The sequence below is a fragment of the Choloepus didactylus genome, chromosome 5 (assembly GCF_015220235.1).
Source record: "Choloepus didactylus isolate mChoDid1 chromosome 5, mChoDid1.pri, whole genome shotgun sequence".
Taxonomy (NCBI): domain Eukaryota; kingdom Metazoa; phylum Chordata; class Mammalia; order Pilosa; family Megalonychidae; genus Choloepus; species Choloepus didactylus.
Window position 1 is genome coordinate 124,974,857 of NC_051311.1, and position 10,964 is coordinate 124,985,820.

At 39.6% G+C, this 10,964-nt stretch overlaps 1 pseudogene; it reads right to left on the reverse strand.

Moving 5' to 3' along the window:
• Nucleotides 1-1,225: 1,225 nt before the first annotated feature.
• LOC119535426 lies at nt 1,226-1,993 on the reverse strand (annotated as a pseudogene).
• Between the last annotated feature and the right edge of the window lie 8,971 nt (nt 1,994-10,964).

Here is a 10,964-nt window from a genome sequence, read left to right on the forward strand (position 1 = left end):
AGAAAAATATTTGCCCATTTAAATATAAACGTGAGGCTTTGGCTTATCAGACAGCTTATGACCATAGTCTTCAATGAACTACTTTTGTGGTAGTGGGTCTTGAAGAAATATTCATGGATTAATTATTCTAGTTAAATTAAGCTTCTCAGGCTTCACAATAAATTTATTTTCACAGACCATGAAAATACGAGAAAGTCTGAGGAAAGAGTCCCTCCACAAATGGGTAGACCCGGTAGCATTCATGGTCCGGTGATTAGAAAAAGAAAAACAAACAAAATCACAGGAAAACTCCATGCCTCCTTTAAAATAGGGATCTCTGTATAATATCAATTCAAATTAGAATGCCGTATCAGTATGAGTTGAGGTTTACTGAGCCTAAAGCTGTGGCTGTGGCTATTGTCTGTAATATTAGTGGGTGTGTTTTTCTTCCCTGGAATCCTCCTCATAAACACTCTCTAAATATCAATATGTATTGTTGCAAAATTTATCTGTGCTGTTTAACTGTGGATCTTGACTTCCCAAGAATGTTTGCGCAGTGAACGAGAGGGCAGTGGTGAGAATGGACCCCACACAGCTTTTGGCACCAAACGTGCCTGGGCACGGTCTACACCTAGAAGGAAGTTGTTCCCCCCACCCCCCACATTTGGTGGCCCTGCTGGGGCACTGAGCCAGTGGCAGCCTGGCTTATCCCATATCCATCCCTCCATGTGAGGGTCTCCTTGGGAGGATGGAGGTTAGCATCGCTGGCAGCAAGTCTTAGAAAGGAGCACCAGGAGCAAGGGGAGGTGAAGGAAAACAAGCAGGTCATGGCCTTCGTGCCAGCACCAACAGTGAGTGAGGAAATCCTTTAACTTGGTGCTTTGGTAAAAGGCACCTTTGAGGTGAAGGATATTTTTCTTTTGTTCAGTGTATGCACTCTGCCCTGTTTTGATCTGTGATTTATAACTCACTGTGTGTGTTTTCTTTTTAAATCAATGTTGTTTGATAGACTCCTTTTTTAACTTTAAGAAATAAAACAAGATCCAATGGGAAATGACAGCATATGATTACTTTCCCTTCCCTGATTATAATAAATTTATCTAGAAAGTACTTTTTAAAATAAGGCCTGATAAACCCCCATCAACCTTAATTCCATTTTCTGTTTACGAGCCTGTGGAACAACAGCTTGAGCCCACTTGGTGGTTGTTCTTTTGCATTTGGTGGCCTGAGCATTGGGAACTGCAGACTAGACTTCAGTCTGGAACTGCTGAGCGGGCACAGGGGGCACCTGCCTGCCTTCACCCCGGTCTGCAGCCTTGAGTGGAGTAGCAGTAAATTCGGGAGCTGGAGGAGTCCACGTTGAAATTCCTTCTTGGTCACAGCCATTTCAGCAGCAGCTGGCTTTTCCTGTTCAATCTCTTCAGAATCTCTGTAGAAGTAGAGATAAGGCATGACCTCCAACGGCTGTTCATGGGAGATGGTGCCATGCAAGCTGAGAACTTCCTGGGGCAGCAGCTACCACAGCAGACCCGCTGAGTGAGCAACCTCGCTATTGCATGGGATAGCAATATCCATATAGCACGGGAGATAATCTGTTTTACATAGAACAATGATCAACAGGTTAGTATAAGATTCCCTGGGATCAGTCACCACCAGAAGACGCGCCTCATGGAAGCCTGTCTGGATCTGGTTAGTGAAGGTTTCTGGAATGAAGTGCTGGCAATAGGAGTAGCTTCAGTGCAGCAGCACACTTCAGCACAGCCCACTGGCCGATATTCACGGAGTAGTTCACACTGACAACAACTGGGTTTTCAATGACAACATTTGCACAAGCAGCCAGCAGCTTCTCTCAGGTTTTCTTTAGATTTATGATGTAGATGCCTTCACTTTTCCTTTTGTAGATGTACTGTTCCATCTGGAAGTCAAGGTTGGTGCTACTTCAGGGGGCTTCTGCTACAAGGAATTTAAGGACATCTTCCTCCTTCATCTTCAGGACAGCAAGGACTCCAGACATTGTGAAAGTTTACCTTTAAATTATGGCAGGAACCCGGTATGGACAATTTCTTGGATAATGCAGAATGCTAGAAAGTATTCTTTAAACTATTTAAATAATTTTCTGAAGGGTAAAATACATTATCTTGAGGGACAATTATGTTCTAGACAGTGTTCTAGGGGGTTAACACACATCACATTTGGTGCTCATGAGCATACTGATAACATATTTATTTTAATCCCCATTTTGTTAATGTAGAATTTAAGGCACAGAGAAGTAAAGTGACATACTCAGAGTCCCTGTGGGTCCATGTTTCTCTGATTTGTAGGTCCATTCTCTGTCACCATACTGTAAAGCAAATTGTGTGTATTTTCTTCTCATTAATAATAATTAACAGTTTTGTCACATAGTATCTTATAGCAAACATTTCATTGTCAGTTCTATAATCTGATTTTAATGTTTTTTTGGTAGAGATATTAGGTGCCAACCTAACTGGTTACATGAGCTAGAATTAAACAAACAAACAAACAAACAAACAAACCCTAGGAGATTATATAGAGATTGTCTAGTCCAGTGCCGTTCACGGTTGCCATTACCCATCTGGAGCTATTTAAGTACTTAAAATTAAACAAAATGAGAACAATCCATTCTTCAGTCACACCAGCCATGTTTCAAGTGCTTATCAGTCATGTGTGGCTGGTAGCTACTATATTGTAGACTGTGGAACATTTCTGTCACTGCAGAAAATTCTGTTGAACAGAGCTGCTCCGGTCCTCCCTGTTTCACCTTTCAGATGAAGAAACATAACAAATACCTCTAGTTGGTGTACTTTCTCATGGAGCCTTCTTTCCACCATGCCACAACATCATATAAGTTTTAAATGAGAAAAGCAATGGTAAACACTTAATTATACGAAGAAGTGCAGGAAATATCTTTCTTGTTTATGACATATGAAAGTGAAGGGTAAATGCCATTTTGTTTCAGGATCTTATTTTAAACTATAGGACTGATGGCAAAGGTAGCATTCATCTACCCCAATAATGTGCAAGTATTTTGTCAAACTGTTTCAAAACTTTGAGAAAACAAAAACCCCAACTTGCTATGAAATTTCGATGAATGATTTCTTCGTCCTAAATGCAATATACTTGTAAGAATTTAGCTCTTATTTTTAAGTGGCAGCCATTTAACATGGAATGCTTTCCAAATGTCTACTTTGTGATAAAGTTATCCATTTGATTATATTTAGATAATAACTTAAAATGGAAAATGCCAATATTTTGTAAAAAGGGAAAAATATTTTAACTTTAAATTTCACAGCATATGAAAGTCTAAATGTTGTCACTGCTGATATCATGTCATTAATCATCTATAGAATAAACTCCTAAATACACATTTTTTCATTCTTCCCTAAAACTTCATGTAAACAATTAAGTTCACAGAGACCAGGACATTATGAAGGAGATCAAAGAGAATTTTTTTTTCTATACTTATTTAAAGTTAACACCTGGGATCACTTGACTGCCTACTTTCCCTACAGTAGCTACAGCTGACTATAAATGATATTCCACTGGGTCTTCATAATTCATATTAACTTAGTGTGAGGGATTTGAAATGCTTTAGTCATTAAGTTTTCCTTGCAGTGTTCTCCTGATATAGGAAAAGAGCTAGATAAATTCTGCTCACAAGGGGAAAGAACGAAGCATACACCGTGATGATCTGAGAGCTTGCTCAGTATATCGGAACACACAGCAACTGGAGCATGAGAAAACCTGCATCTGACGCCTCTCAAATGACCATGAGCCACTTAAGACTCTTGGGCCTTAATTCTCACATATGTAAAATTAGTATTATAATAAAAGGGTCCTGGCAGATGTAACATTTTATGAATGTGCTCAGTGTATAGGTGGGTATGCTTATCTCTTAGAATATAAACCAGAGTGAACATCTTGGCTGCTTCTGTGAAATAGATTGGGAGAACGGTTAAGTCTTGACACGACAACATCTGAAAAAGGGAATCTTTCCCCTTAACCATCCCGGCCCGCCCTTCTTCACTATTAGGGGTATCTCATCAGAGAGGTTGGAGAAACCAATTTAAACTATTACCCTTTAATACAGAAGTTTCAGATATTTTAGAAGTTTGTTTTCCACATTGCTTCGGTCTCATCCAAATTCTTATTTTCTTTATGTTTGTTTTATTTGCTCTCTTTTCCATTCTGATTTTTTTCTAAAACATGGGCAGTCATCTCATGTTAAATGTATGGGGCACAAAAAAACTGATTAAGGCAGCAGAGTTTGTGCACTGGTAGGCTTCTGTGCCAGTTTGGATATATGTCCCCCAAAACACCATGTTCTTTGAAGCCATCTTGTGGGAGGTGACATATTAGTGTTGATTAGGTTGGACTCTTTGGATAAGGTTACTGTGGGTAACAACTTTGATTAGATTATTTCCATGGAGGTGTGGCCCCACCCATTCAACATGGGTCTTGATTTAATCAATGGAGTACTTTGAAAGAGAGCCACACAGACCCAGACATTTGCTGACGCTGACGCTTAGACGTGCTTGGAGTTGTGGACCCCTGATGCAGCTGCAGCCAAGAGAGACATTTTGGACACAGCCACAGAAAGCAGACTTTTGCTGACACTTTGCTCCAGAGAAGCTAAGAGAGGGCAAAATGCCCCAAGAGCAACATTTGGAAGAACACACAGGAGCTGAGAGTGGAGCTGGAACACAACCAGGATCAGCAGATGCCAGCAACATGCCTTCCCAACTAACAGAGGTTTACTGGACGCCATTGGCCTTCCTTTGATGAAGATGTATGCATGTTGATGCCTTAATATGGACATTTTCATGGCCTTCAAACTAAATTTGTAACCAAATAAATCCCCTTTATAAAAGCCAATCCATTTCTGGTATTTTGCATAACAGCAGCATTAGCAAACTGGAACAGATCATTAGGGACACTCTTGCTGGACTATTTCATCTGGGGACCTTGAAGTACAATAAATGTAGGCCTTTTCTCTTGGAATAGTCAATTTCTCCAGAAATGTGTCCTACAAACAACTGGCAGGACAATTCCTTTCTGGAAAAACTGGCCCACCCAAGGGAAAAAAAGGACTCTTTGGGGTTCTCTTTGCCTATGCTACTGAGCTATGAGAAACAAAAAGGGCAGATGATCAAACAACCTGACCCAACCTACAAGATTTACATAGGGTAACTAGCCTTTGGACAGTGGTTCTCAAACTTCAGCAGCATCAGAATCAGCTGGAGGGCTTATTAAAACCAAAGTCTGCTGGTTCCACCCCAAAGATTCTGTTTCAGTAGCTGGAAGTATAGTCTGAAAATTTGCATTTCTAACATTTCCCAGGTGATACTTGTGCTGCTGATCAGGAGACCACACAGTGAGAACCACTGCCCTAGAGGCTAAATTTATCCAAAGATCATCAGGCATAGAAGTAGCAAAGGACTTCAAGCTATACCTTTCAAGACAGTCTGAGTTTACATTTGTTGAAATACTTATTTGATTATGGTTTTAGGTGATACTTTGAGATTCAGACTGAGAGCTAATTTTTAAATTGTACATTTTGTATTTATCTCTGCATTCATTCAACCTTTTATTGATCAATAAGGTGAAGGATAGTGTAGGGTTGTCCAAGTCAGAGGGAATAACAGGATAAATTGCAAGGAGAAGGGAAAGAATGAGGTAGTTTTAGGGAACTGCATGTGTCCAGTATGGCTGAATTATATGGACCTTGTTGACTGGTTATGGAAGCAAAGGTGGAGAGGAAACTGGCAATAAGAAGTAGCTGGACATTTTTAAGATTTGACAAGATCAGAGCTGTGTTTTAGGAGGATAAACCATGTGGTGAAGTATGAAGTGCATGGAGGTACAAACACATAGGAAAACACACATTAAGGGGGAAGTATAATAGAGTTAATAGGGTTCAAGAAGGGGAGGAAAATTGTGATTAGAAAGAATGAAATCGATGTGAGAAACAATAAGCGTGCAGATTCCAGAGCGGGGCTTGGCACCCAGCTTTTTGCTTTACTAGTTGCATGGGCTTAGAAGAATTCAAGAAACACTTTTCTTATATAAAAATTGAAATAATCATAGTACCTACCTGTGATGGTTTGAAGCTGTATGTACCTCAGAAAAACATGTTATTAAAGTTAATCCATTCCTGTGGGTGCAAACCCCTGTAAGTAGGACCTTTAGATGAGGATCCTTCATTTAAGGTGTGACCCTGAGACCCAGAAAGGAAGGGAGAGACCATCAGACATCGCCGTGTGCCTTGCCATGTGGCAGAGGAGCCACGGATTGCCAGCAGCCAGTCTTTGGGATGAAAGAATCACCTTGGTAATGCCTTGATTTGGACATTTTCCTGGCCTCAAAACTTTGAGTAAATAAATTCCCATTGCTTAAGCCAAACCATTTCATGGTATTTGCTTTGAGCAGCCTAGCAAACTGAAACACTACTTCATAAGGTTGTTGGAAAATTAGAGGAAATGAAACATTGTTCCTGTAATGTTTAACACAGGTTCTGTGTACCTAATACAGGAAGCATTCAAAAATACTCTTTACATGTGTGTGTGTGTGTGTGTGTGTGTGTATGTGTGTGTGTGTATGTAAATTACATAGAGCAATTGTTTTAATTAATACTTTAATAACCTAGCAACAGTCTAGATATGACATTAAAGGAAAAGGAGAATCCAAGCTTAGGTGACATGGATAAAATAGTACCATTAACAAAAATAACAAAATCATGAAGGAAAGCTGGTTTGGGATAGGACGCAAAGAAGGATTATGAAGGTTCACTTTTGGAACATGCTAGGTTTGCCTTACTAAATGGATGCCCAGGGAGAAAATTTAGGTGGTCAGAAATGAAAGATTAATAATGCATGATGTGGGTTATACACTTCGGATGGATTGTGTGGTGTGTGAATAAAACTGCTTTAAAAAAATGCATGATAAAACAATTTGGGGAGGGGAACAACACTTAAATGTGAAATTAACTTCAATGAAATCATCAAAATTTTAATATATGAATATGTATATTTCTATTATGCACAACATTAAGCAAAAATAAAGATTTTTGTGAAATAGATGGAGAAAATAGTGTATGTTACAGTCAATTATGCCAGCACTTATATTAGTTAAAATATATTCAATCATATCATAAAAAATTATAATGCATTCATTATGTTTTCATCTCTGCAGTACTTCAAATTACTCCCTTAAAAGTGGGCAAAAGTACTATTTATTGAAATAATATTAACTTATTAATACTGAATTATCAAAGAAGTGAGGAATCATGGTCATACATATATATATATATATATATAACTAATTAGAGTTGATCAATTACCTATTACCGGCCAGACTCTGTGCAGCACTTAACATTGCGTCTCCCTCAGAATATTCCAATAGGATAGGCATTTCTATCTCAATTTATAGATGAGGCAATTCCCTTGAGGACACATAGCTAGTAAGGATCCGCTTTGATCTGAACCCAAATTCTATGTGATTTTGATAACACATAGGTATGCAGAATAATAACTAGAAAGGATTTTTTTTCTCTGCAAGAGTTATCAAAATTAGGTATTTCTATTGGTTAGACATGTCTTCACATCCTGTAGCTACAGATTTTCTATTCTTTCTGGGTTTTTCTCAGTCACAGAGGAAATTGTAATAAAAATTCTCTCATGGTAAGACACTTAATTTTACTTCAGCTACTGTCTCCTCCCACTCTCTATAAAAAGTTTATGTGCCACAGACCGTAAAGAATACAGCTGAAGACAGAGACTCACAGGCCAGAGCTGAGGTAATCTCTGCTCTGCAAACACTCTTCCTATACGACATCTGAGGAAAAGCACAATAAGGCTTTTCAGACATCTGTTTTTGAGGTTACAAAAACCAAAAACATCTACAGAATTCAAATAGCTTTGAAAACTTTAACACAGTCAGCCATATTGGAAACTAACACCAGTCAAAATACATTATCTTAAAGAGACATATTCTTCGTTCATATTTTATTTGCATAATTATTCTGTTATCCATTAGTCTAGCACTGAGTAAATTTACTATGTCTTGGGACATGTTTTAGAGTTAAAACAACATTATAAATTGAAGTAGATTGCATATTTATTGTCCCTTCACATTTTCAGGCTTTGACAAGAGCTGGGGTAAAAGCCTTTGAAGATGGTCCAGAATCCTGCAAAAGAAAGGATTGTGTCAGGGAATCAGCCCCTTGAGGTGGTGAAGTCCCTGGCTGTTCCGTGGCTGGAACATAAGTTGGCAGTGGGAGGGCAGGCAGATGATCACTTACAGAGCGCTATAAAAAGTGGCTGAAAAGCTACCCCAACAAGAACCTAATTTGTTCCTGTTCAACGATCTCTCATAGGTCAAACCGTTTCTTTCATATAGGTGAAATGTTACAAATGGCATCTACATTTCTGAAAAACTCATTCCATACGACAAAAATGCCAGAAGAAAAATTACAAAAATAATGCACAAATATATGCTTTTAAAATACTTATTAAGGAAAAACAAATAGAGGATAAAAGCCACTGTAAAATTACTCCATATGGGAGATTATTAAGAAATGGCAAAACCTACTTAAAAGGCAAATCCAGTGAAGTTGGAAGTGCATTTTCCTTCAGTAACAATAAGCTCTCTTTTGGGAAACGCAGACATTTCTCTTTGCACCAGGATCAAAATTAGGTGCTTTTCAATTTCTTATTAAAAACTTGGAAAGCCCTTGGTTGGTAAATGCTAGAGACAGACTCGGCTGTAATATTTGCGGTACACATACTATGTGTCTGAATATTTTAAAGTTATAAATCAAGCTGCAGCCAATGGCCCTGCCCGGTTCTCAGCTGGGGTCCCAGAAGCCTGCTCCTGTGCTCACCCTCACAGCCAAGGCTCAAGGGGAGGAATATTGCTCTCCCAGGGCCACACAGCTCCCTGGGCCTGAACCACAACTGGGATCTGGGGGAACAGGACAAGGCAGAGGTTGGTCCAGGGTCCAGGGTACCTGGGCAGTCACTGGACTTGTTGGAGCCCAGAGTGGGGCTGTCCCAGTCAGCTCCCCAGGGGTGAGAGTGGGCAGGGACTCTTCCCTCTCTCCCTACCTTTTCAACTCGGAATTTACAAGCAGTTCTAATTACTTCCAAATACCACATCACCCCAGCAGCGGGAGAGATGGAATTCAGTTATTGGGGGAACACAGTCTGACGAAACACCCACTTTGGGTGATTTGGGGGCACCCCTTTCCCTTTGCCTCAGGGCAGAGGCTGTGGTTTTTGGTTTTTTTTTCCCCCCTTTTTTTTCCCCTCCACTCTGCCCCATACACCAGTTTCTCTCAGTCCAGAATACTCTGTCCAGGGAGATTCCCTTAGAATCAAACATCTCTTGCAAATAATTCTGATTGTTTGCCCAATCTTTAAAAGATCAAAAAGAATAAAGAAAATAATCTGTATTGTTGTTCAAGATACGTGTAGGACCCTCTATTGCACAGGGCCCAGCTCAGGGGCTTTTCTCGGCAGGGTCTCAAGGCAGAAGAGACTACAGGAGACTCAACTTGCTCACACGTTTTAACGTTAACCTCATCACTTTTCTCCAGTGAAAGAGAGTTTACTGATTCAATCACATCTGCAAGAGAAACTTCTAATTGTCAAATTAACATTTCAATTAGAGTTTTATTGCTTCTCATTATACAGCAATTGGTATAAAGCCTTTCAGATATTGAAAGCCAGAGTATTTTATCACCCCTTATGGTTAGATTGAGCTTTGCTCAGAACATAATTTGTCTACTCAAAATCTCCTTTCCATAAAGACTCGCCCCTCTCCACCCCACATTGTTTTCTAGGGGATGGTCAGTCATGAGACCTTATTTGGGCTCTGACTTCAGTGTTGGGAAGGTGTCTTAGAATTGGATAATCCAAGTATTTCATCTCTTGATAACACGATTAGTTCATAACAAACCAGGCTCAGAGTCCAGGAATTCTGAGACAGCAGTTGGGAAAAGCTCTCTTTCTCAGATCAAGTGTATGTAGGGTTAAGACTGTCCATAGCCACCTTCCCGCTTCATGGAAATCACCTCTCTGAAACTGAAGCCAATCGGAAGCATGAAGATAGAAGTCCTAAGGAAAATTTTTGAATCTCTAAATCCAGCTGTGCCCAGTTGCCAAGGTCAGTAATTCCCTTGATTTGGTTTAAATTAGCTTGAATTATGTTTCTGTCACTTGCAACAAAGAATGACCTGAATAAAAGAAGTTCATTCTGAAAGTTTACATTATGGCCACAACAATTTCATCTGATCCCAAGGAAATCCACCTTATCTCACATAGGTACACCATTTTTAAAACTAAAGCTGTTTTCTTCCCCACATCAAATCTGCTTTTCTTCCTGTATTCCATACCACCAGTCAAAACAAACAAACAAACAAAAAATTTCCTCTGAAGCCCCACTTCCCTTCCATCACTAAGTCTTGCCTTACTTTCTTCTGAATGTCCTTGAACCCGTTCTCACTCTGCTCTTCTGTGTTACCGCTTATTCCACAATCAGTATTTCTTGCGCGAATGGCTGCAATAACCTTTTCTCATCTGGTTTCCCCTACTTCTAGTTTTGCCCACTTCCAAACTATTTTTCACATTGTTGCCAGAGTGGAATTTCTGAAACTTACATTTAAACTGTGACCTCTCACATTAGTAGCTTCAGTAGCTTATCACTGCCTAAAAGCTTCAATTCTATAGCAAGGGATAATCAGCTCCTTTACAATTTGGCGTCAGCCTGAACATTTCTAAACTCTTCTCCTACTACTACTGAATGAACAACCTGTGGTCCAACCATAATAAATTACTCCAACATACTAATCTGTTTGCACATGCTCTTTTCTCTTTACTTGGAATATTTCCAACAACCGTCCCCCAGTAGAAAATGGATATACGCCCTTCAAGACTCAATCAAGTCTCAGTCTCCAACTGTACTGCGCC